Consider the following 6,000-nt stretch of genomic DNA (forward strand, 5'->3'; position numbering starts at 1 on the left):
TGAGTAAAATTTTTTTTGCGAATTTCTCCAATATCTCTGTGTTCTAATAGCCCCGAGAAGATTTCTAACTTTTAACATAATGGATCAAATCGTTAAAGTGAAAAATGGATGTTAGCACGGACAACAACCCAAATCCATCTCTCGAGAATTGGATGTAGGTTGTTGTCCGTGCTAACATCCACACTGTTTTTAACGGCGGGTTGCAAAATGGATGTGACACGTAGTTCCCTTTCTGGCCAGAATAGATGTGCGTCACTAGTGTACGGGAGTTTCGAAGCGTTATAGAAAAAAGGCCGCCGTGGCCGCTCTCAGGTTCCTCTCTGACGAAACACAAAATAGAGACGTAGAGTATGTACGTGGTCGCTGGTTGGCCGTGTACCAGTAAGCGTGTTTGTAATAGAGTGAAAAAGCGCGGTCAGGATTGCTGATGCAATCCTCCTTATTCCTTGTGCAAGCATATCCTGTATTCCTATTTAAGTCTTTTTGTTTCCCATATAACTATTGAAAGCAAGATAAGAAATACCTTGTTTACTATGGTCAAATCGTCCCCGCCACGTTGTTACACTGGGGACGGGTACCATTAACGTTGAGAAGAAGTATGTACGTAAACCGTAGACTAGCCAAACTAACCTAACTAACCGCAACGACGTCAATGCGGACACTGATTTGGCGACTTGAGCGCCGCGTGGTTTTAAGCTACATATGATATGATGTAAGATACATCATAAGCTACATCACGTATCATGTGGCAAAATCATCAACCATTCGAAGAGCTAGAAGGGGATGTTTAACAAGGGCGATTAGAAAATCTGGGAAGGAAAAAGACCCTTATTCTCTATTAATGTCCCGTCTTTGACCTGCTTTGACCCCAATCAATGCGAGAAGTCTTGCTGTTCTCAGACAGACGAAACTGTGATCTTCACAAAAAATAAAATTAAAAAACTGCTCCTCGTTTTTTTTAAATGTTCCTTTAATATTCTTATCAGCAACTTGTGTAATATGTAACAACTTCCGAACACCATGTTGGCTAGGATTTTAATAGTCAGCACGGAGTAAAAAAAGTAGAAATCAAACTCTGACGAAAAATGGCGAAAAAATGACGCATGGGGCGCATGATGTATCATTTCATCTTTGTTTGATATTCGAGGAATTATAAGGATAAAATGATACATCATGTGCATCATGCGTGAAAGTCAACGTAACCTAAATCTGACGTCACACGCGTCAAATTTAAGCGCGCCTAGGGTCTAAGCAGAATGGGTTGATTTATAATCTTAAGACAAATTTTATGACTCAAGTCTTTATCTTTAATAACGCACAATATCTTGTGTTTCAAGTCTTAAGTTACGAACAGAATCTCTTTTTAGTTTAAGACACTGCAATTAAGATAGTTATTGTACGTTACTAAAGACAAAGACTTAAATCATAAAACTTATCTTTGAGATTACAGTCAACCATTCTGCTTAGGCGTCTCATTCTCTATTATAGACTCTCTTGACTATAATATAGTCAAAGAGAGACTCTTTAACAAGATTCGAGATACTAACAGAGTTCAGCTGATTTTTGTATGCACAGTAGTAGTTGTAACAAAATCCATAATAGAGAAAGAAATATATTGATTTGTCTAATCTTAACGCGTCTCTAACTTAAACCTGGATTGATGAAGATGGGACATACACATATTGTGTTGAATTGTGCTTAAAAATTATTAAAAATGATTGAAAAATGGTAGGATCATTTTATAACAATTCGGTAGTTAAAGGCTACATAATGAAAGCATTTCCCCAAAATACTGAAGCGATGTGCTCCATGACAATGTAAAATATAAATGTAAAATGAATTATATGCAAAAATTATAACATAATTTACAATATTTAGATTAAAAATATTTAATAAAAAAGATGTAGTTTAAAACATATAATAATAAATCGATGGCCATGCACAATACTTGTAAAATAAACATTAAAAGTATAAGGAATTTTATTTACTTCTCTTTCTTTACGCACCAAAGAATTGATTGTGTATCTTAAAATGTTGTGGAAATTACAACATTGAGAAATTTATTAGGTGTTGATTGATGAACTTTTAAATATTCTAGCGAGCTTGTTCACTTTTATAATTTTAATCTTGTTTCAAGATACATAGTCAAAACTTTTAATTTTAAAAATAATAAAGATATAAAACTAAACTTTTTTTCTTGTATGTATTATTTTGTAATGTAAGAAATCTGTTAACCTTTACAGTATTTAGTTCTAATTATGTTATTGGAATTTAAAAGTAACACGCATACAGATATTCAAATATAGGCGAGAACTATCAAATAAGCAACTTTTTTTTTAAAACGCAGGATTTCTTTTGTAGCTAATGGCGTCTTCGATCAAACTTCCATTAATTTAGTCAACAGAATTGCTTATAACAAAATTTTTTAACTATATAATTCTAATCATAAATCATTATTTCTGATTTTTTTATTTATACGTTAAATAAAAAAATCTTAATATAATTCCATCCTCATTAATAAAATAATAGATATTACTTGATAAATAATTAATCATCTATTAAATTAACCGAAGTTTGATCATCTTAAATAATTAATGAAACAAACATTTTAAATGATGAAACACTCAATTGAATATTTTAATTTTATCAATTGATGTGCATATATTATACTTTTGTATTCAATTCTCTTTATTTATATGACAAATTTTTAAAACTAAAACGAAGTTAGTTTATATCTATTAAACTTGCTGTAAGTATAAACCTAAAAAACATTTGTAACTCGTTCTTATTATTAGGATTACTATGTGTAGTGTAACGATATATAAGATTAAATAGCCTTTATTTGTACAAATAAATATTAATTACATTTTATACAAAACTTCAACATTAAAAACTTGAATAAATTAAAGCACAGATAGAAGTTGAGATGTATGTAGAAAAGACAAAAATTAAATTCATATATTTCCCTTTAATAGGAAAAGAAGACCAAAACAATGATCCCATTTCAAATTCAAATCCCATGGCAAATGTTCTCCAAAAATGACTGGGACTGTTAGAACAATCGACAGCGAGGAGAACCCAGGAAAAAAGTAATTCGTACACCACTCTAAAATGTAGCTCCTGTTCACGTTTCACCTGTGAAAAAAACATATAACATGTATGATGTTTAAATCTGCAAGATGTGCAATGTTAGAAACAAAGAGAAACAATAATCATTACTATTATATATATATAAATATAAGATATCGTATAAATATAGTAATAATATAGCAATATTATTTCAAATTATCTAATTGTAAAAAAATTACAATTCTAATTTAATATAAACAATGCTTTTTAACATTGACTCTTTAATTAATTTAATCTTAACGTAACTTTTAACTTGGTTTTTCGTGCAACTCTTTTAATGTAACTAAATTTTATAAACCATTAACTTTAATTTATAATTTAGTTTAAAAATATATTAACTTACCCTGAGACTATTAGTATTAATATTATAATATCTCCGTTAATTCAAGCTTACCAGGTACGTGATTTCTCGGTCCTCGTGATTGCGATATCGGTCATGCGATGATTATCGAAGATTCTGCGTAGATGATCTCACTGGGCGTTGCAGTTGGCCGACTACTTGTTATTGTGATCAACCTAGAGAAAGCAACATCGGTAAATCAGAGGGGAACCGAGTGGTCAAACTGTAAAATCAACTTCGCACTCGTCTGAAAGATTTAAAGCTAATTTCTATGTTTTTAACGAAGTGTCGCTTGCAATATTGCTTGTTTACTCGTGGCTACTTGATTATCGAGTGAATCAGTTATTACACTTTCTTTTTCTTCGGCGCCTCCCTAACGACTTTAGCGTTTTTATAAGTTATTTTTCTCGATCTAACGCCCATCGTGCGCGTAAAAACAGCAAGACAACTCTATGGCAGCTTACTGTAATCGATAACGATTGTTTCTACAAATATTTATGAAAAAATGTAAATCTACGAATCTTTTCCACTTGTCTCTGTCTATGCATTTTTTATATTCGTGATTTTATCTCACTTCCTGTACAACGTTTTTACGAGAGACATAAAGATAAAGAAACGCAATTCTGTGTTTGTTACGGATCGAATGGAGTCTATTTTTGCAAAAGCGAGTCGATACGCTTCTGTGATACACTAAGATGTTCTTTCAAAGATTCGCTGTTATATGCAATTAATTGTCACTACGTTTGCTATTCCGCTAAATTCACTTCCGCCAAATTTTACACTCGATAAATGCAGTAGTTCGAAGTTTGTTAACTAATTAATTGATTGTTCTTTTAATGATAGATAGATATATACATATATGTATGTCCTCTCTTCGGAAATAGATAGTCGTTCAAAGAATGGATAGATATTTATTTGTATTTACTCACCTGAACTTTTGGGTTGCGGTATATACTCGAGCATTTGATTTTCATTTCTAATATTTACAGTGTTTCGCATTGCGCGCGTTAGTCTCATTACTTTTCTTGCTCGTTCTTTTTCCTCATTCTCATTTTTTTATATAGCGTTCTTAGTAACTTCTCGTTAATATTTACACATTCTTTTTCGTATTTTGATTGTCAATCGTATGATTTACTTGATTCCAGGTGATACGCAATTAAAAAAAAAACGATTATGTGCAAAAAAAAGCTGTACATTTTATGACAAATTATTTTTCTTTACTTTCTGAATGAAAGATTGTTTATTTTACATTAACAAGCCGAACCTCAAGCAATTATTTATATAAATCCAAGGATATTAGCTAATTTTTATTGCTCTCAAGCTTATATATTAATTGCTGGAGTACATAGGTGCAATTAACGAAAATTAACTTTACTCACTTTGGGTGCCGGTCCAGTCAGCGTCCCGAATAAGTAACGCTAACCGGACTGCACCCGCTACTTATCGATTTGTCTTTTCTCTTTTAAGCGGGGGAGGGTGATCTTAGCGAATTTGACATGTTCTTGCTGGAGGAACAATATTTTCTGTCTCTCGCCCTCTGACTTTCATTCATTGTTTCCTAAGAATCTCAGCTTGTCGCTACGCCTGTGAAATAAACTCAATTGCCGTCAAGTTTGGTCATTAGTACCCTTAAGTATCTTTCGCTGCTTAAACTTCATGTTCTACAATTATATTCATATAATACTATTTTATAATTGTATTCATCATATTGCTCTATAATTAAACTCGTATCATATTGTTCTGTATTTGCATTCATCATACTGCTTTATAATCATATTTCTTAAATAATACTGTGATTAAACTTTTAGATACTACAACAAAGAAATGTCGAGCTGCTATTAGATATCTTGACTTGTCAATTATTTCCAACACTATGTTTAGGTATGACTCAGGGGTGAAATATTCCTGAAATAGTAACATTATTGTGAAATTAATATGTGAAACTCCATATGCTTTAAAATAAAATCTTTAAATCTATATGCTCTTATATACTTTCATAAATTGTATATTTTTCTTCATAACTTTATTAGTACCTTTAAGTAGTGTTCGTTGTGCTTAAACTCCATATCCATGCTCTAATTACATTTAAATCATATTGTTCTATAATTGTACTCATCAATTACTCTAAAATTGAACTTATATCATATTGTTCTATAATTGTATTCATTATAATGATCTATAATTACATTTCTTAGGTGTTTATATCATATTAACTAACAATAGTGTTTGTATTAAAAATAGTATCATGATTAAACTTTGAAAAATTACAAGAAAGAAATGTTGGGCTACTTATTAGATATCTGGACTTGTCAATTGTTTCCAACACTATGTTTAGAGGTATGACTCAGGGATGAAATATTCCTGAAATAGTAACGTATTGTGAAATTAATATGCGAAACCATATGATTTAAAATAAAATCTTTTAACTTATATGATCTTATACACTTTCCTAGATCCGTATATTCTCCTTCATATTAACTCCATTTTACTTTTACCTTTTTCTAACTAAACTCTGAATATTATGATTTCTT

At 31.0% G+C, this 6,000-nt stretch overlaps 1 protein-coding gene and 1 long non-coding RNA gene across 2 annotated transcripts in view; one reads left to right on the plus strand and one right to left on the minus strand.

Annotated features, from left to right (window-relative positions):
- The window catches only part of LOC105201719 (probable multidrug resistance-associated protein lethal(2)03659), a 177,844-nt gene extending 177,199 nt beyond the window's left edge, over positions 1–645 (minus strand). Inside the window, exon 1 of the mRNA XM_039456930.1 lies at positions 524–645. The gene's annotated coding sequence lies outside the window, so the exon portion shown is untranslated. The remainder of the gene's footprint in view (positions 1–523) is intronic.
- Positions 646–2,942: 2,297 nt separating this feature from the next.
- Positions 2,943–4,369, plus strand: LOC113004520. Its single transcript, XR_003269086.2, has 2 exons — positions 2,943–3,089; positions 3,519–4,369. It is a non-coding gene; the product is annotated as an uncharacterized LOC113004520 (long non-coding RNA).
- Positions 4,370–6,000: the final 1,631 nt, after the last annotated feature.

This window comes from Solenopsis invicta, chromosome 13 (genome assembly GCF_016802725.1).
Source record: "Solenopsis invicta isolate M01_SB chromosome 13, UNIL_Sinv_3.0, whole genome shotgun sequence".
In the NCBI taxonomy this organism is placed as follows: Eukaryota; Metazoa; Arthropoda; class Insecta; order Hymenoptera; family Formicidae; genus Solenopsis; species Solenopsis invicta.